The sequence below is a fragment of the Mustelus asterias genome, chromosome 25 (genome assembly GCF_964213995.1).
Source record: "Mustelus asterias chromosome 25, sMusAst1.hap1.1, whole genome shotgun sequence".
Taxonomy (NCBI): domain Eukaryota; kingdom Metazoa; phylum Chordata; class Chondrichthyes; order Carcharhiniformes; family Triakidae; genus Mustelus; species Mustelus asterias.
The window spans coordinates 30,653,827-30,681,266 of NC_135825.1; positions in this window are offsets into that span (position 1 = coordinate 30,653,827).

A 27,440-nucleotide genomic window follows, 5' to 3' on the forward strand; every position below is an offset into this window, starting at 1 on the left:
ACTTAGTGATTCAGAATCCACTAAGGGGCAGCGAGTTCCACAAATTCTCCACTCTCTGCAAGAAGTAGTTCCTCCTCATCACAGTTTTAAATCTAGCGCCTCTCAGCCTATACCTGTGACCTCTTGTTCTAGATTGCCAAACAAGGGGAAACATTTGGTCTACATTTACTTTATCAATCCCTATTAGTATTTTATATACCGCGATCAGATCCCCTCTCATCCTTCTAAACTCCAGCGAGTATAAGACCAAACTGTTTAATCTGCCCTCATACGTCAACCCCTTCATCCCCGGAATCAATCTGGTGAACCTCCTCTGAGCTGCCACCACATCCTTCCTCAAATAAGGAGACCAAAGCTGGACACAATACTCTAGATGTTGTCTCACCAAAACTTATACAATTGCAATAACACTTCTCTACTTTTATACTCCAGTCCTTTTGCAATAAATGCTTACCTTCCATTTGCCTTTATTATTATATGCTGCACCTGCATACCGATTCTCTGCGATTCATGAACAAAGGCACCCAGATCCCTCCGCCCAGCCACATTTTGAATCTGCTTTCCATTTAGATAATAACTTGCCTTTCTATTTTTTCTGCCAAATGGATAACCTCACACTTATACACATTAAACTCCATCTGCCAAATTTTGGCCCATTCTTCGAGCCTATCTATATCCGTCCGTAAAATCTTTATCTCTTTGTCACTGCCTGCATTCCCACTTATTTTAGTATCATCTGCAAATTTTGCTATGCTACATTCTGTCCTTGCTTGCAGATCATTTAAATAGATTGTAAACAGTTAAGGGCCATGGACTGACCCCTGCAGCACCCCACTAGTTACAGTTCGCCAGCCAGATAAGGATCCATTTATCCCAACCCTCTGCTTTCTGTCAGTCAGCCTATCCTCAGTCCAATCTAGTACTCTACTCCCAGCCCCTGCGATCTCACCTTTTGGAACAGTCTTTTATGTGGCACCTTGCCAAATGCCTTCTGGAAGTCCAGATATACCACATCTGCAGGTTCCCCACTATTCATCTTTTTGGTTATGTCCTCAAAGAACTCAAGCAAGTTTGTCAAGTATGTTCTCCCACACCATCCAGCCTTATCCCATCCAAGATAGATTCATTTCCTTTATATTTTATAAACAAATATATTACCACCTACTTAATGGCATTGATTTTTGTCTTTCTCACCAGTCCACTGTGTTATCAATTTTCATTTGCAGTGTAACAACTCAGGAAGCCTGACTGGAAAGAAACATAGTTTATTACAGAATGCAAAGTAAAACCACTGCCATGGTACACACCCTAGTCCCTGCCTGGTGCTGACATTCAGCATGCCCAGTCCCAGGCCTGCCTTATAAAAGGTTCAGGTAAAGAGTTTCAGCTGGACAGGCCACTGCCTGTTACCAGAGGAACTCATACTCAACAAGCCCCACAAGGAAATCAATCAGTGATTCCCCATGGACCTCATGGGGAGGGGGGGGGGGCGGGGCGGGGGGGGGGGTGGTTCATCACATACAGCTTCTGTTGGTTCGCAGATTTATTTACTATGCCACGTTTGTGCTATTATTTTCAAATAGTGGACGTCACTCAATTTAGCTCCATGCGCACTGGTATATAAAACAAAGAGAAGTGGGCTCACCTCAGAACTCTATTGATCATCACTTCCAAACGCACTGAGAACCAACTTTTAATTTCCATTCTGTTTCCTTACTTGTAAGTAAGTTTTAATCCAATTTGTTATGTGTAGTTTTATTCCACACCCCTTACCTCTGCCAAGATATCTCTTGTGTGATATCTTGTCAAAGGCTTTCTGAAAGTCCACGAACATCCCACTAACTGCATTTTCCCTCTCTGTGTCTGATAAATCCTCAAAAGAACTATCAGGTTTTAAAATCTACTTTTCTAAAATCTATGTCAGCTGCATCCAATCATTTTCTCTTTATCTAAATATTCAGTCCTTTACATTTTTGGCACCTCTCTCTAAACTGGACATCTTTCCAGAGCGAGTAAGCAGGTATACGTAGGCCTCTGCTTAATACTACATAACTAGTGGCTTGGGAGTAGTCGGAGAAAAGTCTCTTGTTTTCGTTTTCTCATCCCCTGGGAAATAGCTTCACGTTGGTTCTGCATACATGTCTGGGCAAACCCCTCGACAAGGCGGCCTTGATCACACAAAGCTCATTCTTCCAACACCCGCATATTTGAATGCACCCTGCTTTTTTTCAGTAAACTGCATTAGGATATAGAGCAGAAAGAAAATCTAAAAATAAAAAAAGCAATGCTAATGGAAATGTCACAGAGGGTTATTTTCTTTGTCTATTTTGTTTTTCCTTCACAAAACTCTGGTGCCCCCCACCCGCCCCACCCGCCCCCGCCCCAAACAACGGGATGAGTTGCTCAGTTTTTATTTTATTGTTTTAGAAGTATAGAAACTAAAATAATGGAAAACCCAATAAGCAGGGATAATTGTCAGCAACGCAAAAGGAGGCAATCGTGAGTGGGCAAACATCCGACACCCCATCCAAATTTAATTCTCATTGACATCAACTTCACCCCTTTCTCGAATTATAATTACATTGAAAAAAATTATTATTCCATGGAGTTCAGGGAACTAAATGAAACCTGTCTCTGGGGACGTCTTAAACAGTTCAAGCTGAATCCAGCATGTTAGAAAAAGGACACAGAATTGAAGGATAGGATTGAAAGTTAGTGGGGTCTCCAGATGGGATTGAAGTGGCATCCTAGAAACAGACAGGGATGGGGGGGCGCCAGGATCCCATACAGGCCTTGAGGCCTTTTCCACCCGGCTGATTACAGCCGCAGATGCAGCATCCCTCCACAATGATGGCCTGGCTGCTGAGTCTAGTTTTTACTCAAAAATTTAAAAAGTCGGAGAGAGGATGTCTCAAGAGGGAGGTTCCCACTGTCTCTTTCTCTCTCTCTCTCACATTAAAAAGCATGCTGCGAGGGTCTCCTTTTGGCCTTCCTGCTTTGAAAGCCTATCCACTGTCCTTTATTGGAAGGCAAGCACACCCTCTGGGCACTAGTTGGTCAACTGGGGAAGGTTAGTGCAGGAAATTCCTTCCATAACATTGGAAAATTGAAGAGAGAGCACCTCCATTTTGGGCTGCCCACTGCCTCACTCATCTGTGTGAAAATCCTCCTGCTGCTGTCAAGCTAGAGTGTTTTCTATTGGCCCTCAAGCTTCCAAAACCTTCCCGCCATCCTTAATTTGACAGTGAGTCCATCCTGTGACCATTAATTGGCCAATTCAGAGGAAATCACAGGTGAACTATTGTGACCGTCTGACACCATCCTCACCCCCACTTCAGACTCACAGTGCTTCCTGAAGCCCACAAGGAAGTTCCTGCCCATGATGTGAGTCCAACAATTTCCTAAGATCCACTGATTCACACAAATTACTGCTCCTGCAGCTGATTTTTATATTCAGTGAGATTGGCAGGAAATGTTGGCGTAATGTGACATCAGTAAAACTGGTGCTTTCAGGTGAAATTTCCCGATTGTCACAGGGTCATAGAGGTTTACAGCATGGAAATAGGTCCTTTGGCCCAACTTGTTCATGCTGCCCCTTTTTTAAAAAATCCCTAAGCTAGTCTCAATTGCCTGCATTTGGTCCATATCCCTCTATACCCATCTTACTCATGTAACTGTCTAAAATAGAGATTGTGACACAAGTATTCCAAGCCTAAGTATTTAGCTCCCCCCACCACCTTGCAGACTGTAATGTTAAGCACCAACTAAAGCGGGTGGGATTATGGCACATGCCAATAATTTCCGAAATGCAGTTCGGAAAAGTCTTGTGATCAAATAAGTCATGAGTTACCAAATCTGTCTGGATGCACAAGGGCAAACATGCCACCACATGCACAGATAGTAATTTGGCATAATTTGAGGTTCAATGTGCCAGAGGCACATTTGATCTATTTTTCATCAGCTTTCATTCCTACAGCCTGCCAACACACTTCTGCCCCACTTTAACCACTGTGAAAAAATGCTACCTGTGCACCTCCTGGAATTTTCCTACTTCCTCCCCATTCTATCCCTCAGTAAAACTGATATGGCTATGGATATCAGTACATGGCTCGCCACTAGGCAGTAAGAGTTTTAACAACACCAGGTTAAAGTCCAACAGGTTTATCTGGTAGCAAATGCCATTAGCCACTAGGCTGCCAGGGAAAATGGATAGGCTTTAGGTAGGCCCAAACTGAGCCCCCTTCCTAGGCCCTAAGCAATTGGATTGCCACTCCTACTCATGAAAGGTTAAAAAATAAGTACACATTTTCAAAACAAATGTAACATAAGTACACCTATCTTTATAGCTGTGATTCTAGATATAAATAAGCCATAATTCTTTATGATTCGAAAACATGGTGCATTTGTGGAAGGATTATTTTACCCTTCCTAAGGTGCGAAGCTATGTCACAAAAAGACTGAACACATCTCCGCCATTGAGCATCAAGTTTGGTATTTACAAAGAAACCATGGCCGCGATTCTCCCATCCCGACCCGCAACTTTTCTGGCAGGTGTGCGTTGCCGCCCTTGTTCCGGGATTTGTGCATGCGCATCTCATAGATCCGGCGAACAGTCGCCGGTCAGACCACGCTGGAAACTGGCGGGAAGGCAGGTTAGTAATTTGAATCTTTTTAAAAATGTGCTTTAAATGTCATTTAAATCTAATTATCGGGAACTTACCGATCCCGATTGAATCTCCCACCCTGCCAAAAGTACTTCATTCTGGTGGGGTTCAGACTAGCTCCCCACGTTCGGGGAACTAGCGGGAGACCCCACCGGAATGAAGGGGGGGCAATCGGGGCCCCCAGGCAGTTGGGCAGTGGGAGGGTGGTGCCCCCTGGACATGGGCACCCTGGCAGTACCAGTCAGTGCCTCCTGGCACTGCCCAAGGGGCAAAGTGTCCATGCCAGGGGGCACCTTGGCACTGCCTGCCAGGCATGGGGCAGCTCCAAGGGGGTGGGACCTACTGTGAGTGGGGCCTAGAGGCAATCAATGGGGGTGGGGGGTCCCACTGCCACTCTGCAGACAGAATCGGTCTGGGATGGAGGGAGTGCAGCGATTAGGGTGGGCTGAGGGGGGTGGGTGGTCTGCTGGGAGGGGTGGATCGCCACTGCTGGGGGGGGTGGGGTGGGTGGCTGGACATCGGGGCACTCCGGGGCGGGGGGGGGGGTCAGGACTGGCCCGGGAATTGTTGTGGGGGCCGCGATTGGGCCGTGGGGGGTAGGGGTTGGAAGGGCAGTACTGCGTGGTCCCGGGCTGGCCAGCCATCGAGCTAGCCAGCAAATGAGGACTCTGACAGATCTCTGCATGGTACAGACATCAAGTTTCTACAAAGATGCAAGAAAGCAGACAAGATACTGATGTCCAATGCCAGCATCTCCACATCAGGTCTCTGCATGAGCAGAGTTCCAGAACTGTCAGACTCCGGCGCAAATAGGCTCCGCCCCCTGGGTTTTTAATGATATTCATGACTGTGACCTCTGCAGTGCACAGAGTGGGAAGATTCAGGTGAGAAGCTGAACCGACAAAACAGTCGGGATCTAGAACAGTTTTCCCGTCAATTCAGCACTTTTGGGAGAATCATGGCCCATGTTTCCTCATATAGTCCACATCACATTTTCTGTTGAGCCCATTTTCATCACGGTGAATATGGTTTAGTTTTTAATTCAATTACAGGATATGGGCATCAATGGTGAGGCCAACATTCATTGTCCATCCTTAATTGCCCTTGAGAAGATGGTGGTCAGCTGCCTTCTTGAGCCGCTGCAGTCCCTGAGGTGTAGGTACATCCAAAGTGCAGTTAGGGAGGGAGTTCCAGGACTTCAACCCAGTGATGAGTGGTTTGGAGGGAAACATCTCGGTGATGGTGTTCCCATCTGCGTGGTGTCTGCTGCCCTTGTCTTTCTAGGTGGGAGCAGTCGTGGGTTTGTCTAAGGGGCCTTGGTGAGTTCCTGCAGTGCATCTTGTAGATGGTACACACTGCTGCCACTATGTGCCGGTAGTGGAGGGAATAAATGTTTGTGCAAGGGTTGCCAATCAATCAGGTTGCTTTGTCCTGGATGGTGTTGAATTTCTTGAGTGTTGTTGGGATTGCATTCATCCAGGTAAATGGAGACTATTCCATCACTCCTGACTTGTGTCTTGTAGATGGTGGACAGGCTTTGGGGAGTCAGGAGGTGAGTTACTCGTTGCAGGATTCCTAGCCTCTGACCTGGCCACAGTATTCAAATGGCTAGTCAAGTTCAGTTTCTGCTCATTGTTAACCCCCAGGGGGTTAGTGATAGTGGGGGATTCAGCAATGGTAATACCATTGAATGTCAAGGGCGATGGTTAGATTCTCTCTTGCTATAAATGGTCATTTTCCAACACTTTTGTGGCACGAATGTTACTTGCCGCTTGTCAGCTCAAGCCCGGATATTGTTCAGGTCTTTGGACATGGACTGCTTCAGTATTTGAGAAGTTGCGAATGTGCTGAATATTGTCATCAGTTAAATTTGCAATCTTTGACCTTATAATGAAAGGAAGGTCATTGTTGAAGCAATTGAAGATGTTTGATCTTAGGATATTACCCTGATGATCTTCTGCAGTGATGTCCTGGAAATGAGATGTTTGACCTCCAACCACTACAACCATCTTCCTTGGCTCCAACCAGTAAAGAGTTTTCCCCCTGATTTTCATTGATACCAGTTTTGCTAGGGCTCCTTGATGCCACACTCCGTCAAATGCTCCCTTAATGTCAAGAACCTGTGACCCTGGCAGAGCACAAACTGAGCGTTCGTGCGCAGGTGATTGCTGAGTAAGTGCCGTTTGATTGCACTGTTGATGCCCCTTCCATCATTTTATTAATGATCAAGAGTAGACTGATGGGGCAGTAATTAGTTGGGTTGGAGTTATCCTATTTCTTGTGTACAGGACATACCTGAGTAATTTTCCACATTGCTGGATAGACTCCAGTTGTTGTAGCTGTACTGGAACAGCTTGGCTAGGGGAGCGGCAAGTTCTGGGGCACAAGTCTTCAGCACTATTGCTGGAAAATTGTCAGAGCCCATAGCATTTGCAGTATCTAGTGCCTTCAGCATGGAGTGAATAGAATTGGCTGAAGACTGACATCTGGGATGTTGGGGACTTCCGTAGAAGGCAGAGATGAATCATCCATTCGGCACTTCTGGCTGAAGATTGTTACTATTGCTACAGCCTTATCTTTTGCACTGATGTGCTGGGCTCCTTCATCATTGAGGATGGGATATTTGTGGAATCTCCAACACCAGTGAGTTTCTTAATAGTCCACCACTATTCATGGTTAGATGTGGCAGGACTGCAGAGCTTAGATCTGATCCATTAGTTGTGAAATTGCTTAGCTCTGTCTATTGCTGCTTGGCATGCAAGTATTCTGTTCTTTTGTAGCATCACCAGGTTGACACCTCATTTTTAGGTATGCCTGGTGTTGCTCCTGGCATGCCTTCCTGCACTCTCCATTGAACCAGTGTTGACTCCCTGGCTTGGTAGTAATGATAGAGTGGGGGATATGCCAGGCCATGAGGTTACACATGGCGGTTGAGTATAATCCTGCTGCTGATGGCCCACAGCACTTCATGGATGCCCAGTCTTAAGTTGCTAGATTTGTTCAAAATCCATCCCATTTAGTGGTAGGGCCACATAACACTCTGGAGGGAATTTTCAGTGTGATGATGGGACTTTGTCTCCACAAGGGCTGTGCGGTGGTCACCCGCAAAGATACTGTCACGGACAGATGCATATGTGGCAGGAAGACTGGTAAGGATGAGGTCAAATATATCTTTCCTTCTTGTTGGTTCCCTCACCACCTACCACAGACCCAGTCTAGCAGCTACGTCCTCAAGGGTTCTGCCAGCTTTGTTTGTGGTAGTGCTACAGAGCCACTCTAGGTCATGGACATTGAAGTCCCCCAGAGTACATTTTGCACCTTTGCTACCCTTAGTGCTCCCTTCAAAGCAAATCAAATAAAATGCTTTAATGCAGCACCTAAAGTCAAACCTTCTACCTTATATTGTACTCTATGACCAAGCTATAAAGCAGTCACTACTCTATAAAGGTAATTATTTTTGAAGCTGATGCGCGTTATTACTCACGAGGCTTGAGATGCTCAAGGAAATAAAGGCTTTTATTTACTATTACAACGAAGCTACCATATATAGTACACGGTCCCAGACTGAGGGGTCCCAGACAGAGCAGTGACCTTTATACCTCTCCCAGGAGGCGGAGCCCGACTGGGATGTACCATAATAACTATAATACAGGTGTAACAGCCCAACCCTAACCCCAACAGTAACAAATAGAACAACCCATCCCTAACCCCAACAGCAACATATATACAGACTCGTAGTACTGGCCAGACCCTGGCTCAGTACTATCTAGTGGGAACCAACGATGAAGCCCAATGCAAATTCTAGCCAGACGCATAATACAAAGCACAGAGGAGCAGAGAACATGGCCCATTTCAGGCAGGATACTGCTACAATATGCAAATTGGTGTCCTGAGGTAGTGTATGACCCAAGATGTAATTTTGTAAACAAGTGGACCATGCACCACATGTGCTCCACCCTTTCGCGTCACAGGCTGAATGCAGCCGAGCAAGCTCCCTTCAAAGGGACTTCACGTGAGAGCACTAAACCTCTCTTTCCTTTTATGTATGCGGGGCCAGGGGGAAGCAGGCCACAGTGGGTGAGTTGAAGTCTCCAGTTCGATGTTCACTGCTCACCGGTCACTTTCAACTGAGCCCAAGCCTGAGAATGATGTGGGCCTCCAGTGGCAGGATTTGAGCGGCAATGCTGCCAACTTCACCCTCGCCACCTCCCCCACTTCTAAAAAAAACTGAAAGTTCCTCCCGGCCTATACTTTGTTTTATCAAAAAGCAATTAAGTCGAGCTTGCCACAGAGGCTCATAATTATTATATTTTACACGGCAACCCATAGCTTCAAACATGAGGAATATTAAATGAGGGTGATGATTAGTTAAATACTGAAGGTGGGTCCAGCCAAATTAGGCAGGAATTTGGGAGCTGCCTTAAGTCGTCAGTTGTTACAAACCCCTCATTTATTTTGTTTGATCCAAAATAAATATGTGACAACAAACAAAATAATAATCTAAGTGTATGTGTATTAAGAGTTGGAGATGGTTGACACCCTTGCAATGAAATTGAAATGAGACTTGTCCAATTGAAGAAAATATAGTGAACAAAGCACACAAATATAAAGAAGTGCAGTGTTAATCATCAACTCCTGCGGTCTGTTCAAAAAAAAATAGCTTGTTTACATCACAAACTACAAATGCTTCTGTTGCTTAGGATGTCCAGTTCAGCTCCATGGTGTTAATGGGCGCGATCATTCTGGCCGTTCACGCCCCGCCGCCGCTGCAAGCGAGGTCAAGGAATTTGGCGCTCAGCCCAGTCACCTGCCATTCAAGTTCAAAGCCCCCACAACTGCAAGTTTTTATTTAACATGTTTCTGGATATCCTGCGACCAGCTGAGTTTGTTGGGTCCAACTTTTACTCACAGAATGGGCCTCCCAAAAGCCAAAACCTAATCCGCAGAAAGCACAATTTTCAATTTGAAGGCAAGGTTCTGTTTAGTTACCCTGTTACTAATAACTGTAAGTCAAACTGCATTTTTAAAGCCCTTTAGACATTTTTAAATGTCTCTACAATTTTAAAAAATAGTGATCCTTATTAGTGACTACTTTGCTTAAAATACACCAATTTACTCAACATTTAAATATATTTTATGAATATTCTGTATTCATTTCAAATCAATTTGTCATTTTCTTTCCATTTTAATGCCTCGGTGCAGTGAGTCTTTTGAATGTAATTTCATAACAGGCAACTGTGTTCGGAACAATGGAAGCTTCATAATGTTTTCCGTTGGACCAAGGAATTAAGAATTGATTAAGGCATCAAGTGCAGCCAAGCTTCTTAATTAGCTTCAGTTCTCTTTTGCAATGTGAAGAAGAAACATACTGGAAAGTTAATTTTGACAACGAGACAAATAGTTTCCCACAATAAAACTATTAGTACCCAGATATCCTCCACTAAAACAAATTAACAATTGTGATAAAACTATAACTTTCAGAGGATTCAGGACTTTTTAAATAAAGCTTTTAATTATTGCACAATCTCATTTGAATGCTTGCTGTTGGGACAATTATTTGTGTCACAGTGAATGAAGAGCTGTGGTATTTAGTTGGTTCAGCTCTTGGAAGGCCTTCCCCAGCAACCCTCCCCCCTCCGCCCCCTCTCCTCCCCCAACCACCCCCCCCCCCCCCCCCCCCCGCTCGCCACTCCCCCCCGCCCTCTCCCACTGCCTCCCTCCCCAACACCCTACTCCACTCTCTCAAGCAATTGGATCATTATTTTATCAGTGAAACTTCAGCACACCAGACTCTGTTCAAAGTGTCAGTGCCAGTTTTCTATAGGACTGCTGCATTGCTCTTTGCAAATTGGCACCCCCACGATTTCTGCAGTAGGAGTACACACGGCGACAGTTGGTGAAGGGTCTACAGAGAAAGTATTATACCAGGACAGACATTTTTCAGATCTGGACGATGATTCCCCGATCAGTACAATTACTCGTGCGCCCACCTCCCCTGCCCCACAGTACACGCAGAATCTACTTACGCATGGAAAACTTTCACTAATCATACTAGATGCCATTCCTATTTTTTATTGTACTTCGTACTTTAAAGGAGGAGAGAATGCTCCCCGGGGGGACTTAAGCACTGCTTGAAGGATCTCATTCAATCACAAAACTCCTGATCCTTTGGAGCAGCAGATTTTCAGCCGGGGAGAGGAACAATTTTGGAGGTAATGTTTTGTGCAACAATACAATTCTGGCTCATGTCGTAGAGGTCTAATGACATTATTCACAATGTTTTACTATAGATTTGTTGTTCTTCTAAAGTATGAATGCAGTATTTTGAATGCACAGGAGGACACAATGAGAACCCCTTCTCCCTCTTCACAGAGATACAGTACATCCCAGAGACAGATATCCTTAGTAGCGCAGACAAGTTAAGATGCAGCACATGAACAACTGTGTGTGTTACATACATCTTCGTTTGGTGATGTGGCTGCTTTGCTCCTGTTAAAAAAAACTTATATAAGTTGACTACAAACTTCAACTGATTTCAGAGGTGTAGCAGATAAGTGCTGCCAAACATGTCTGCAGAAATCTTTTCACAGTAAGGTCTGCTTTCTTGTAAACAAGAGGTGTCTTTTGCTGAGAATCTGAAAAAAATCTGAACCCACAATGACAGTATAAGAGCGAAGACCTGATTTTTCTTTTAGGTTTTTAGAGTTATATATAAACATTGTACATGTTTAGTGGTAAACGCTTTAGTGGTAAAACATGAAAGCGGTAAACGCTCCAGTATACATTTTTGCCAGAAACGTTATAGCAATACTCCTGCAGTATTTTAAAATAGATGTGAGATTCTTGCTAATGGTCAGATATTGACTAGCTGTTTGAAGTTTCGCTGCAAGTACAATAGCCTTTTGTCTTTTTCAGTGACTGCTTATTATGGATGATGGGCTGGGTGAAATTTAGTTTCACAGAGCTCTAATGGAACTAGAAAAATGTCAGCAAACCTGACCTGAGAAAGGCCCTGCAGATATGTCACATCATGCATGACTTATGTATCAACTATGATATCACTTGATGGTGATCATCATAAAGCAGTTACTCAAGTAGTAGAGAGGCACTGCCTCAGGCGCTGGTCTCTGATCGCTTGATAAGATCCATGCACACAGTGAGGAAAGGTGAACAGTGTCAGTTTTTCCGTAGCCCCGGGTAAAATGCTCAGCACCAATGAGGTGCAATACAATGCTTCCCATCATTGCTCCATCTACTGATAAAGGAATTATTTAATACTGATATTGTGGGAGTTTGGTTGTTGAATCTACAACTAGGTAGTGAAGTAAGGTCAGGACATTGATGATAAGATTGCTAGTTTGTCATGTTCCTTACTGTTGGATTAAGCTCCTCCGTTTCCAGACTGTTAATCTACAGGTTCCAATACTTGTTTCTTGTATGTATGAATATTTATGGGTGGTTTCCTTTTCTGAATTCCTTCCAGCTTTCTCCCTTCTTCCTCATTTCTTCCCTTGCATTTCCATAGGAACCATCTTTTTTTTTGCCAAAGTTTATCCAGCAGTGCCTTGCCCATATGCCCATTCTTCATGTGAGCCTAGAGGGTCAGTATTAGCAGACTGTTCGAATGCATCCTGACATGATGTCCAAGTACATGCTGTTCCCAGTAGGAGTCACTGGACAGTAACTAAGTGTGAGAACACTGAGCTGATGGTTTTCCCACTAGCTTGTAAATTCTGAAGAAAATTGTATCCTCCCTGTTTCCAATTCAGCTGAGGTAAGGTAACATAGCTGAGACAAGTGAATGTAACCGTGGCTTGCCAATGTGTACGGTTCAGTTCCATCAGGACATTGTGTGTCCCAGCTGAGCCATTGAGAGGAGTGAATTTCTACATTTCCTTTATTTTCTGGTTGCGCTCTTGCGGAATTTCAAATGGCGAGTCAGAGAAACTGGCTTTCTATATCTCAACATCCTCTATCTCTCTTCTTTCTTCCTCTGAGGCAGTCCCTGGGGAAGGAGGGTGACTTGCTTTCACACTAACAATGAGATTGCACTCTGCGGAATCCAACATGCGGTCTACAGTCTCTGTCACAGGTGGGGCGGATGGTGTTTGGAGGAGTGGGGTGGATGGGGAGCTTTCATTGTCGACACTTGGCTCCTTCCCGACTGCTTTTCTTCCACTTCAGGCAGTCTTTGTTCAGGGATTCCCAGGTGTCGATAAAGATGTTGCACTTTTTCAATGAGGCTTTGATGGTGTCCTTGAAGTGTTCCCTCTGTCCTCGTGGGACTCATTTGTCATTTCAAGGTCCTAGTAATGCACTTGTTTTGGGAGTCTCGTGTCAGGCACGTGGATGATGTGGCTCGCCGAGCGTGGCTGATCGAGCATGGTCAATGGTTCGATGTTGGGGATATTTATCTTTCGTGTTTATGTCTCTGCTTTTCTGCTTACCTTTGGCCAAATCTTTTACTTTTCTCTCAGTTCTCTTCGCCTCTTTATATTTTATCCTCTTTGTATCTGGAATGAGACGGTGTGTTAAGGAAAGTAGGCACCAATGGTTGCAAGCTGCATTTGGACTGTAAATTGCATAGAAATTGCAGCACAGTGGCACAGTGGTTAGCACTGCTGCCTCACAGCACCAGGGACCAGGGTTCAATTCCATCCTCAGGGCACTGTCTGTGTGGATTTTGCACGTTCTCCCCATCTCTGCATGGGTTTCCTCCGGGAGATCGGGTTTCCAAGCCCGTCCGCTCATAAAATCCACCCTTTTTCCTTTGACGGCGGAGGCCCGCCTGGCCTTTGACCGTATCAAAGCAGACATCGCGAAGGCCATGATGCACGCTATAGACGAATCTATCCCGTTCCAGGTGGAGAGCGATGCGTCTGATTTCGCCCTAGCCGCCACCCTTAACCAGGCGGGCAGACCCGCGGCCTTCTTTTCACGAACCCTCCAGGGCCCCGAAACTCGACACTCCTCTGTCGAAACGGAAGCCCAAGCCATAGTGGAAGCTGTACGGCACTGGGGCCACTATTTAGCTGGTAAACGGTTCACCTTACTCAATGATCCGTTGCCTTCATGTTCAACAACATGCAGCGGGGCAAAATTAAGAACGACAAGGTATTACGGTGGAGGATCGAACTCTCCACCTACAATTACGATATCTTGTATCGGCCCGGGAAGCTCAATGAGCCACCTGACGCGCTGTCCCAAGGAACATGCGCCAGTGCAAAGGTGGACCGGTTACGGGGTCTCCACAACGACCTCTGCCACCCGGGGGTCACCAGGTTTTTCCACTTTATTAGAGCCCGAAACCTGCCCTACTCAGTTGAGGATGTCAGGTCTATAACTCGGAATTGCGAGGTCTGCGCAGAATGTAAACCGCACTTCTACCGGCCAGACAGGGCACATCTCATAAAAGCCACCCGCCCCTTTGAACGCCTGAGCATCAACTTCAAAGGTCCCCTCCCCTCATCTGATCGCAACATATGCTTCCTCAATGTCATTGACGAGTACTCACGTTTCCCCTTTGCAATTCCCTGCCCAGTTATGTCCTCGGCCACAGTTATCAGGGCCCTGCGCAGCCTCTTCACTTTGTTCGGTTTCCCCAGCTATATCCATAGCGACCGGGGATCCTCCTTCATGGGTGAGGAACTGCGACAGTACCTGCTCTCCAAAGGCATAGCCTCAAGTCGGACCACCAGTTACAACCCCCGGGGTAACGGACAGGTAGAGAGAGAGAACGCCACTGTCTGGATGACCGTTTTACTAGCACTACGGTCTAAAGGCCTTCCAGTCACCCGCTGGCAGAGGTCCTACCGGAGGTACTACACTCCATTAGGTCCCTCCTTTGCACAGCAACCAATGCCACCCCCCACGAACGGATGTTCGTGTTCCCCAGGAAGTCTTCCTCAGGGACTTCACTACCATCATGGCTGGCATACCCGGGCCCTGCAATGCTTCGGAAGCATGCCAGGACCCGTAAGTCTGACCCCCTGGTCGAGAGAGTACAACTCCTCCACGCCAACCCCCGGTACGCCTACGTGCAGTACCCCGACAGGTGGGAGGACACAGTATCTATCCGTGACCTAGTGCCCGCAGGTGACTCAGGGACCCCTGTAGCCTCCAACCCCTCACGCCCAACCCCTGACTTTGTCCCTACCATGTCAGAATCGCTATGTACTCCTCTCGCCCCCGTGTACAGCTCGCCTGAGCCCCAGGAGTCGGCACCACGCACCCGAGGGGCAGGTGAAAACACGGATGACAGCTATGTTCCGGCGCCCGCAATGACACCGCGACGTGAAACCACATCGGAACCGGTCTACGGAGATCGCAGCGGAAGAGCAAGCCTCCGGATAGACTCAATCTGTAAATATTGTATATATTGTTCACTCCGCCTCACCCCCAACGGACTCTCTTTTTTTAAACAGGGGGTGAATGTGGTAAACCACTGTTATCTGCTATCTGTTACCTGTATATGTGGCACATCCCGGTCGGTTCCGCCCAAGTCTCCTCCCCCTGGTCTGGGTATAAAGGCGGTGGCTCCTCCCCCCTTGTTCTCTGTTCAGACCCGATCACCGACAGGGATGGCTCCAAGTTCTTGCCAATAAAAGCCTATTTGTCTTGCTCACAACTAGTCTCGGCTCGATTGATAGTGCATCACTCCCACAGTCCAAAGATGTGAAGGTTGGGTTAATTGGCCATGCTAAGATTGCCCCTAAGCGTCAGGAGATTAGCAGGGTGAATACATAGGGTTACAGGGATAGGGCCTGGGTGAGATTGTTGTTGGTGCAGGCTTAATCATAGAATCGCTACAGTACAGAAGGAGGCCATTCGGCCCATCGAGTCTGCACCAACAAAAATCCCACCCTATCCCCGTAACCCCACATATTTACCCTGCTAATCCCCCTGAAACCTAGAGTCAATTTAGCATGGCCAATCAACCTAACCCACACATCTTTAGACTGTGGGAGGAAACCAGACCACCCGGAGGCAACCCGCGCAGACACGGGGAGAATTTGCAAACTCCACATACACACAGTGACCCAAGCCGGGAATCGAACCTGGGTCCCTGGCACTATGAGGCAGCAGTGCTAACCATTGTGTCACCATGCTGAACCAAAAGCTCCCTGTCGGCTTGCAGTCAGGCCATTTCACAGCTCCCCGTCAGGGGATTGAACAACAGTCTCCCGTGTGACAGGCAGGGATACTAACCCTAACTATACTAATGAGGAAATGGGCCAAATGGCCTCCTTCTGCACTGTAAGGATTCCATGGTAAACAGTTCTTCCTTCTGTTGCTCCTGATTTCTCCTATCCTTCACACTCAATGCTATTCATATTTTGTCTTCTTTGAACAATTCACTCAACTCCTATATTGTCATCTCTTTTGTTCTTCTGTCACTCACTTTATCTTTAAATCTCCTTCCAATTCTGCAGAAATCATTTTGTAACCACTCCCTACCCCCCAAGGTTGGGTGGCAAGAGGTCAGATTGCCAGAGGATCCTTCACTTTCAATCTGTTTTCCTCCTCTACTCTATTTCTTCCAGCCTGCTATTTTGCTCAAGATCCTGTCAGCTTCAAAATTCAAATTAATTCTTTTTCTAAAAAAGATCAATTTAGGATGAGGAAAGACAATCTTAATTGTTGTGACACCTGTGTAAGTTGGCCGATCCATAGCATTGGCTTTACAATAGGGTGACGACACAAAAATCTTCCCCTTTGTCTTTATCTGCACATCACAAATGTTAGAAATGAGAAAATTTGCCTCACATGAAAACCATTAGAACATTTAATGTTTTATTTGGATGGGAATTTAGGAGGCATTGTTAGTAAGTTTGCAGATGAAACCAGACTGGTGGTATAGTGGACAGTGAAGAAGATTATCTAGGATTGCAACGGGATCTTGATCAATTGGGCCAGTGGGCTGACGAATGGCAGGTGGAGTTTAATTTAGAGAAGTGTCAGGTGATGCATTTTGGTAGATTGAATTGGGGCAGGGCCTACTCAGTTAATGGTAGGGCGTTGGGAAGAGTTATAGAACAAAGAGATCCAGGGGTATAGGTTCATAGCTCCTTGAAAGTGGAGTCACAGGTGGACAGGGTGGTGAAGAAGGCCATTGGTCAGAACATTGAATACAGGAGTTGAGACATCTTGTTGAAGCTGTACAAGGCATTAGTAAGGCCACACTTGGAATACTGTGTATAGTTCTGGTCACCCCATTATAGAAAGGATATTATTAAGCTAGAAAGAGTGCAGAAAAGATTTACTAGGATGCTGCCGGGATTTGATGGTTTGAGTTATAAGGAGAGGCTGGATAGACTGGGACTTTTTTCCCTGGAGTGTAGAAGGCTTAGGGGTGATCTTATAGCTGTCTATAAAATAATCATAGAATCTAACAATCCCTACAGTGAAGAAGGAGACCATTCGGCCCCTCGAGTCTGCACTGGCCAAAATCTCACCCAGGCCTCATTGCCGTAACCCCATATATCTACCCTGCTAATCCCCTGACACTAAGGAGCAATTTATCATGGCCAATCAACCTAACCCGCACATCTTTGAACTGTGGGAGGAAACCGGAGCACCCGGAGGAAACCCACGCAGACACAGGGGGGGAACATGCAAACTCCACACAGACAATGACCTGAGGCCGGTATTGAACCTGGGTCTCTGGCACTTTGAGGCAGCAGTGCTAACCACTGTGTCACAGTGCCCCCCAATAATGAGGGCATAGATCAGTTAGATAGTCAGCATCTTTTCCCAAAGGTAGGGGAGTCTAAAAGTCATAAATGTAAGGAAAGAGGAGAGAGATACAAAAGGGTTAAGAGGGGCATATCTTTCAGTCAGAGCGTGGTGAGTGTCTGGAACAAGCTGCCAGAAGCAGTAGTAAAGACAGTTACAATTTTGTCTTTTAAAAAGCATTTAGACAGTTACATGGATAAGATGGTGATGCGCGTTATCAAACACGAGGCTAGATGCTCAGGAAATAAAGGCTTTTATTTACTGTAATGAAGCAGCCAATAATTATATACATGATCCCAGACTGAGGGGTACCAGCCGGAGCAGGGACTTTTATACCTCTCCCAGGAGGCGGAGCCCGACTGGGATGTACCACAACACTACAGTACAAAGGTGTAACAACCCCACCCTAACCCCAACAGCAACAAGTAGCACAACCCAACAGTAACATATGTACATCCTTGTAGTACTGGCCAGACCCTGGCTCAGTACTATCCAGTGGGAACCAACGATGGTTCACCACATTCACCCCTCCTTTGAGAACAAAGGCCGGCGGGGTACAAAAAACAGAATAAAGTGTCATCAGTCTATAAGTTCAGACGGTCAGGGGGACCGCACCGTCGTTGTGACCTCCTCAATACCAGCGGTGACACCGGAGTAGGCACTTGCGGTGGCGTTCTCCCCAAGGCGGCGTCCAGCTGTTCTTCCACGGACTCAGAGGCCGGTTGACCCTGAGGTGACGGTAGTCCATGGGGTCCTGGTCGCCCTGCAGTGGCGACCATCCTCTGGACTCAGGCAAGCTGTACACGGGAGTAAAAGGGTTAAGCAATGGTCCCGATGCTGCCCGCGCCGTGTCCGGGGGAGAAACAAGAGTTAAGGGGTTTGTAACAGGGGGTATGGGAGCGACAGGAGTTGCTACGTCCCCTGCTGGCGCCAGGTCTCGGATCGAGACCGTGTCCTCTCGCCCGTCAGAGTATGCCACACAGGCATACTGAGGGTTGGCGTGGAGGAGATGGACCTGTTCGACCAACGGGTCGGACTTGCGGGCCCTTACATGTCGCCGCAGGAGGACGGGTCCTGAGTACGTCAACCAAGACGGTAATGAGGTCCCCGAGGAAGACTTCCGAGGGAATGAAAACATCCTCTCATGGGGAGTAGCATTGGTTGCCGTACACAGGAGTGAGCGAATAGAATGGAGCGCATCAGGGAGCACCTCTTGCCAACGGGAGACTGGAAGACTTTTTGACTTCAACGCCAGTAAGACAGCCTTCCAGACTGTAGCATTCTCAAGTTCCACCTGTCCATTACCCCTAGGGTTGTAGCTCGTGGTCCTACTAGAGGCAATCCCGTATGAGAGCAGGAATTGCCTCAAGTCATCGCTCATGAACGACGAGCCCCTGTCGCTATGGATGTAGCCGGGGTACCTGAACAGGGTAAAGAGATCATGGAATGCCTTGATAACCGTGGCAGCGGATGTATCAGAGCAGGGAACAACAAAAGGGAACCTAGAGTACTCGTCAATGATATTGAGGAAGTACACATTCCGATCTGTTGAGGGAAGGGGGCCCTTAAAATCGACACTCAGTCTCTCGAAGGGACGAGTGGCCTTGATTAAATGTGCCCGGTCAGGTCGGTAAAAGTGCGGTTTGCATTCCGCGCAAACCCAACAGCTTCTTGTTACAGACCTGACGTCCTCCACCGAGTAGGGCAGGTTGCGGGCTTTTATAAAGTGGTAGAGCCGAGTGACCCCAGGATGGCATAGGTCATTATGGAGAGCCTGCAAACGGTCCTCCTGTATACTGGCGCATGTTCCACGCGAGAGGGCATCCGAGGGCTCATTGAGTTTCCCTGGACGGTACATGATGTCGTAGTTATAGGTGGAGAGTTCAATTCTCCACCGCAAGATCTTGTCATTCTTGATCTTGCCCCTCTGCGTGTTATTAAACATGAACGCCATGGACCGCTGGTCCGTGATCAGGGTGAACCGTTTTCCCGCCAAGTAATGGCGCCAGTGCCTGACGGCCTCCTCAATGGCCTGGGCCTCCTTTTCCACCGCTGAATGCCGGATTTCGGGGCCTTGGAGGGTGCAGGAAAAAAATGCGACGGGCCTGCCCACCTGGTTAAGTGTGGCGGCCAGGGCGAAATCAGATGCATCGCTCTCCACCTGAAAGGGGTTGGACTCGTCAACAGCGTGCATCGTGGCTTTCGCGATGTCGGCTTTTAATTTATCGAAGGCCAACCGGGCCTCTGGCGTTAGGGGAAAAGTCGTGGACTTAATAAGCGGACGGGCTTTGTCTGCGTAATTGGGAACCCACTGTGCATAATAAGAGAAGAAGCCTAAACATCTTCTCAGTGCTTTTGCACTAGCAGGCAAGGGAAGTTCAGAAAGGGGGCGCATACGGTCTAGATCAGGGCCAATGACCCCGTTTTCCACCACGTATCCTAGGATGGCTAAACGGCGCGTACGAAACACACACTTCTCCCTGTTGTAGGTCAAGTTCAGGCGAGATGCAGTGCGTAGGAAGTTCAGGAGATTCGTGTCGTGGTCCTGCTGGTCATGGCCGCAGATGGTGACATTATCCAGGTACGGGAAGGTAGCCCGCAGCCCGTTCTGGTCCACCATTCGGTCCATAGCACGCTGGAAGACCGAGACCCCATTGGTGACACCAAAGGGAACGCTGAGAAAGTGATACAAGCGACCATCCGCCTCAAAAGCCGTGTATTGTCGGTCCTCTGGGCGAATGGGGAGTTGGTGGTAGGCAGACTTGAGGTCTATGGTGGAGAACACCCGGTACTGCGCAATCTGATTGACCATATCAGATATGCGCGGGAGAGGATACGCATCCAGCTGCGTATATCGATTAATGGTCTGACTATAGTCAATGACCATCCGGGGTTTGTTCCCGCTCTTGACCACCACGACCTGCACCCTCCACGGACTAGCGCTGGGTTGTCTGATCCTTTCTTTGAGGAGCCGCTGAACCTCAGATCGAATGAAGATCCGATCCTCAGCGCTGTAACGACTACTTTTAGTCGCGATGGGCTTGCAGCCTGGCACAAGATTCTGGAACAGGGAGGGTGTGGTGATCTTCAGCGTCGAGAGGCTACAGGCAGGGCGCGTTGGGCAATTTGGAGGCTGCTGCTGTTCTCCCACTGCCAGTGAAGGGAGTGGCCCACCGTACTGTAGGGTTACACTCCTCAAGTGGACCATGAAGTTTAGTCCGAGAAGTATTGGCGCGCAAAGGTACGGCAACACTAGGAGCTTGAAACGCTCGTAAACTGTGCCTTGCACCGTCAAAGTTACCACGCAACTCCCTAGCATGGTGACAAACCGGGACCTCGATGCCATAGAGATTGTCTGTTTGGCAGGTTGAATCCGGAGTCCACACCGCTTCACAGTGTCTGGGTGGATAAAGCTCTCAGTGCTCCCGCTGTCAAACAGACAATAAATCACGTGGTCATTTACCTGGATATTCATCATAGATTTGTCAAGTCTATGAGGCTTGGCCTGGTCCAGGATGATCGACGCCACCGTTGGTTCCTGAGCGCCACTGCAGGCAGCTGAAATCGATGAGGAGGACCCCTGCTGGTCGTTCGCGGTCGGTGCCGACCAACATGGCCGCTCCCATAAGTCGCACGTGGGTAATGGCGCCAAACTCAGCGACCCCTGGTGGTCACACACCTCCGACTCCGTCGACCGTAATGGCGTCGTCCTGGCCTCGCACGTGGACGAACCCCTCGATGATTTCGACGACGAAGAGCTGAGCTCTGAAGAATCGCAGGCCGCACTGCCGTTCCTAGATTTAGATCGGCACACTTTCGAATAGTGCCCTTTCTTACCGCAGGCGGAGCACAACACAGCCTTAGCGGGACACCATTGCCGAGTATGCTTCGCTCCCCCACAGAAGTAACACCGCGGGCCGCCCGGAGCTGCTGCCGCCGTCTGGCCCGAGTGTGAGCACGCCATTACGCAGCATTTTGAACCCGAGGGACGAGGAGGGATTGGTGACTGCTCCTGCCACGTTGTCTCCACGTGGTCTTCCGGATACAATACTAAGCTTTTGGAGCCCGTCTCCAGCATCTCTGCTAGCTCGATTGCCTGGGTCAGGTCAAGGTTACCTTTCTCCAATAGTTTAAGTCGAATGTACGACGATCCGACTCCCGCCACAAACGCATCTCGGGCGAGGTCGTTCATGCTCTGCTCAGCCGACACAGCTTTGCAGTTACAGCCCCTGGCTAGCTGTAGGAGCTCGTTCGCATATTCCTCCATCGTTTCGCCAGACTGCCGTCGTCGAGTGGCTAAGAGGTAACGAGCATGTATTTCATTGGGCGGTTTGATATAACGCTTCTTCAGAAGCTCGAGGGCCTTTGTATAATCGGTGGCCGCACGGATCGCGAGGTAGACAGTGTCGCTTACCCTCGCATGGAGGACCCGGAGTCTGTCATCATCTGTGGTGACCGCTGCGGAGGCTGCCAGGTAGTCTTCGAAGCACTTCAGCCAGTGGTCGAAGGTGTTAGAGGCGCCCACCGCACGTGGATCTAATGTAAGGCGTTTCGGCTTCAGGATCTGCTCCATACTCTCTTTTTTTTTGACGAGAGTTTAACAACAGTAAATAAAATTGATGCGCGTTATCAAACACGAGGCTAGATGCTCGGGAAATAAAGGCTTTTATTTACTGTAATGAAGCAGCCAATAATTATATACACGATCCCAGACTGAGGGGTACCAGCCGGAGCAGGGACTTTTATACCTCTCCCAGGAGGCGGAGCCCGACTGGGATGTACCACAACACTACAGTACAAAGGTGTAACAACCCCACCCTAACCCCAACAGCAACAAGTAGCACAACCCAACAGTAACATATGTACATCCTTGTAGTACTGGCCAGACCCTGGCTCAGTACTATCCAGTGGGAACCAACGATGGTTCACCACAGATGGGTATAGAGGGATATGGGACAAATGCAGGCAATTGGGACTAACTTCGTGGTAAAAACTGGGCAGCATGGATAAGTTGGGCCAAAGGGCCTTTTTTCATGCTGTAAACCACTAGGGCTTCTATTTAACTTTTCTAATGGTCAGCAAACATAGATGAGTCAATGATCTCATGGGCTTCAAGATTATACAGTTGCTTTTTCAGACAATTGAGTTAATATTAGAATAAAGAAAAATTTAATATGTTTCTGAAATTAATAAAAGAGAATCAGTTCAATGTCAACTTTTCTTGTGCTCTCTCAAGCTGCTTTACTTACACAGGCATAACACAAGGGATGGAATTTAATGAGGGCAAGTGGGTGGGGGGGAGAGGGCCCAATGTCTATTGCTCATGCAAACACTAAGGTAGCCAAGGCCAGATTGTCTGAAAGAGAAGACTGATCTCCCAGGCACAGCTGTTTGTGACCAAGGAGAAACATCTGTAGTTTGTGCCTGTATGCCTCCATGTATCACATGCAGGAGTAAAGGTTCCCATTTCCTGTCCGTGCTCTCATACCTGGAGTCTTCCATCCTGACACTCCTGCTCCTTAAACTGATTCTGCCCACAACCCTGACTTTGTCGGAAGCCTGGTAATTTTAATTATGAGAGAAAATGATCAGAAATGTGCAGAATGTAGATTTTCAGACAGTATTTTGACTAAATTTTGGGAAAAAGAACACAACGCCACTTAGTGTTTGCCATGTGGAATTACATGTATTTTTGTGGGAAATTATATAAATGTTCGCATCGGCTGGGATTTTCCAGCCCTTCCCACCGGCACTGGTTCCCCGGTGGCGGGATGGGTGAGGCATGCAAAACGCTGTAGACATTGGCAGGACTGGAAGGTGACCTGCCGCCACAACAGGAAAACCCGGGGATAGAAAATCCCACCCAAAAGGAACTTGCAATCAAAATATTGAAACAAAACTGCGGTGCAAAAATAACAACAGGAAGTAAGGCACTGTAGACAGGAAATGCACACAGACATGAGACTTTTTTGGTCAGGTGGAGTAGGAAGTGGTGCCAACAAGAATTATAATATTTCAGGGGCAGGAGTTTCTGCTTTGTTGCGGTAGATTTTCAATAGTCCAATATCGACTAAACTAGAAAGATTGAAGAATTTCAAGGACAATGGCAAATCAAGTTTCTGCAATCTTCTGTGCTGGTTTAAAAGAATGTCCACCAACCTCAATTGACATATGGACCAGATGGCCACCCACAAGCCTTCCTGCTCTAGACTTAATTGGGGCAGAGGTGTGTGATTAATTAGATCTGTCCCCCAGATATAATTAATCATCAATATGATTTTCTACTAATTTTACAACTTGCAGGAGTTTGAGAAGGCTCATTAGATCCCGTGGTTGTGTCTGTGCCCCAGTGTCCTTTGAGAGAGAGCACACAGTAGCATCAGTACACTTGTGGGCAGCATAGAGGCTGGAGTGTATTACCTCCCCACGAATGTTATTTTAATTTTATAAATTTCCATTATAGTTGTGTTTTTATTATAGCGCCCCTTCAAAGGGATTGTCACTGGTTAATTTGCTTATTTGATTTTGGTTTACTCACAAGGGTATAAAGAAAGACTTTGCCCAGTGATCATGTTGAAAGCAATATGCAGTGTCCACCGGTACACTTGAGGCCTTCCATGACTGGTGCACACCGCAAGGGCCAGAATGTATCATTCCGTCCAAACTTTTAATTGAATTTGAATTGAATTTGATTTTAATTTCATTGTTCCACAGGACCAGGCTGAGGAGAAGGCAGTTTGTTTGTTCACTACATTTATTTATTTATTTTAAGTTAAATTTGTGTAAAAAAATCGGAGGTTTTTTTTCAAAACAGGAAGTAGGCCCAGCAGGAGTCTGGGAAGGTTTTGGAGGGTTTAAAAGTAGGCCGCACTTTTGAGCGGGCAGCGTCGTTAGCGGGCAGCAGAGTGAGCAGGAGGCAGAGTGAAAGCTGTAGGGCTTTGGCTCACAGGGCTTGGGCAGCAGGGGTGAGTTAATTCATTTTTTGCTGTTTCTACCTGGTACTGGCAAGGTATCTAGAGAGGATGGGTGTGCAGGCAGTGCTATGTTCCTCTTGCACTATGTTTGAGGTGAGGGACGACGACAGTGTCCCTGCTGATTATACCTGTGAGAAGTGCATCCATCTGCAGCTCCTCCAAAACCGTGTAAGGGAACTGGAGCTGGAGTTGGAGGAACTTAGGATCATTAGGGATGCAGAGATGGCCATAGACAGAAGCTTTAGGGATACAGTTACTCCGCGGAATGAAAATAGATGGGTGACGGTGAGAGGGGCTGGGAAGAAGCAGTCGGTGCAGGGATCCCCTGTGGTCGTTCCCCTTAGCAATAAGTATTCCGCTTTGGATACGGTTGAGGGGGACGACATACCAATGGTGAGCCGCAGTGAGAGGATCTCCAGCACTGAGTCCGTCCCTGTGGCTCAGGAGGGTAAGGAGGAGAGCGGGAGGGCAATAGTTATTGGGGACTCGTTAGTTAGAGGGATAGATAGGAGGTTCTGTGGCAGCAAAAGAGACTCGAGGATGGTATGTTGCCTACCGGATGCCAGGGTCCGTGACGTCTCGGACCGTGTTTTCCGGATTCTTAAGGGGGAGGGGAAGCAGTCACAAGTCGTGGTACACATTGGTACCAACGACATAGGTAGGAGAAGGGACGGGGATTTAAAACAGGAATTTCGGGAGCTGGGCTGGAAGCTGAGAGCAAAGACAAAACATGTGGTCATCTCTGGTACGCTACCGGTGCCACGTGATAGCGAGTTGAGGAACAGGGAGAGAGTGCACTTAAACATGTGGTTGCAGGGATGGTGCAGGAGGGAGGGTTTCAGATACGTGGATAATTGGAACACGTTCTGGGGAAGGTGGGACCTCTACAAACAGGACGGGGTGCACCTGAACCAGAGGGGCACCAATATCCTGGGAGGGAAATTTGCTACGGCTCTTCAGAGGGATTTAAACTAATTTGTCAGGGGAGTGGGAAAAGGAGTTGTAGTCCGGAAGTCAGTGTTGAGGGTGGTGAGGTATTGGGGAAGGTATCAAGGTCAAGGGTGGGTACCGGTAGACAGGAAGGTGGGTTGAAGTGTGTCTACTTCAATGCAAGGAGCATCCGGAACAAGGTGGATGAACTTGGGGCGTAGATTGCTACTTGGGACTACGATGTTGTGGCCATTACGGAGACGTGGGTAGAACAAGGACAGGAATGGTTGTTGGACGTTCCGGGGTATAGATGTTTCAGTAAGTGTAGGGAAGCTGGTAAAAGAGGTGGAGGAGTAGCATTGTTAATCAAGGATAGTTTAACGGCTGCGGAAAAGCACTTTGAGGGGGATATGCACACTGAGGTAATATGGGCTGCAGTTAGAAACAGGAAAGGAGCGGTCACGTTGTTAGGAGTTTACTATAGGCCCCCAAATAGTAATAGAGATGTGGAGGAAGAAATTGCTAAGCAGATTATGGATACGTGTGGGGGTCACAGGGTAGTTGTCATGGGGGACTTTAACTTTCCAAATATTGATTGGAACCTTTGTAGGTCAAATAGTTCGGATGGGGCAGTTTTTGTGCAGTGTGTGCGGGAGGGTTTCCTGACACAATATGTGGATAGGCCGACAAGGGGTGAGGCCACATTGGATTTGGTACTGGGAAATGAACCGGGCCAAGTGTTAGATTTGGTTGTGGGAGAGAACTTTGGAGATAGTGACCACAATTCGGTGTCTTTTGTTATTGCAATGGAGAGGGATAGGGCCGGATGGCAGGGCAAGGCTTACAATTGGGGGAGAGGTAATTATGATGCGATTAGGCAAGAATTAGGGGGCATAAGATGGGAACAGAAACTGTCAGGGAAAGGCACTGATGAAAAGTGGAACTTTTTCAAGGAACAAATACTGGGTGTCCTTGATAGGTATGTCCCTGTCAGGCAGGGAGGAAATGGCCGAGTGAGGGAACCGTGGTTCACAAAAGAGGTGGAATGTCTTGTGAAAAGGAAGAGGGAAGCTTATGTAGGGATGAGGAAACAAGGTTCAGATGGCTCGACTGAGGGTTACAAGTTAGCAAGGAACGAGCTGAAAAAGGGGCTGAGGAGAGCTAGGAGGGGACATGAGAAGTCCTTGGCGGGTCGGATCAAGGAAAACCCCAAGGCTTTTTACTCTTATGTGAGGAATAAAAGAATGACCAGGGTGAGGTTAGGGCCGATCAAGGACAGTGGTGGGAACTTGTGTATGGAATCAGTAGAGATAGGCGAGGTGATGAATGAATACTTTTCTTCAGTGTTCACCAAGGAGAGGGGCCATGTTTTTCAGGAAGAGAAGGTGTTACAGGCTAATAGGCTGGAGGAAATAGATGTTCGGAGGGAGGATGTACTGGCAGTTTTGAATAAACTGAAGGTCGATAAGTCCCCTGGGCCTGATGAAATGTATCCTAGGATTCTTTGGGAGGCGAGGGATGAGATTGCAGAGCCTTTGGCTTTGATCTTTGGGTCCTCACTGTCCACGGGGATGGTGCCAGAGGACTGGAGAGTGGCAAATGTTGTTCCTCTGTTTAAGAAAGGGAATAGAAATGACCCTGGTAATTATAGACCGGTTAGTCTGACTTCGGTGGTTGGTAAATTGATGGAAAAGGTCCTTAGGGATGGGATTTACGACCATTTAGAAAGATGCGGATTAATCCGGGATAGTCAGCACGGATTTGTGAAGGGCAAATCGTGCCTCACAAATTTGATAGAATGTTTTGAGGAGGTAACTAAGTGTGTTGATGAAGGTAGGGCAGTTGATGTCATATACATGGATTTTAGTAAGGCGTTTGATAAGGTCCCCCATGGTCGGCTTATGATGAAAGTAAGGAGGTGTGGGATAGAGGGAAAGTTGGCCGATTGGATAGGTAACTGGCTATCTGATCGAAGACAGAGGGTGGTGTTGGATGGAAAATTTTCGGACTGGAGGCAGGTTGCTAGCGGAGTGCCGCAGGGATCGGTGCTTGGTCCTCTGCTCTTTGTGATTTTTATTAATGACTTAGAGGAGGGGGCTGAAGGGTGGATCAGTAAATTTGCTGATGACACCAAGAT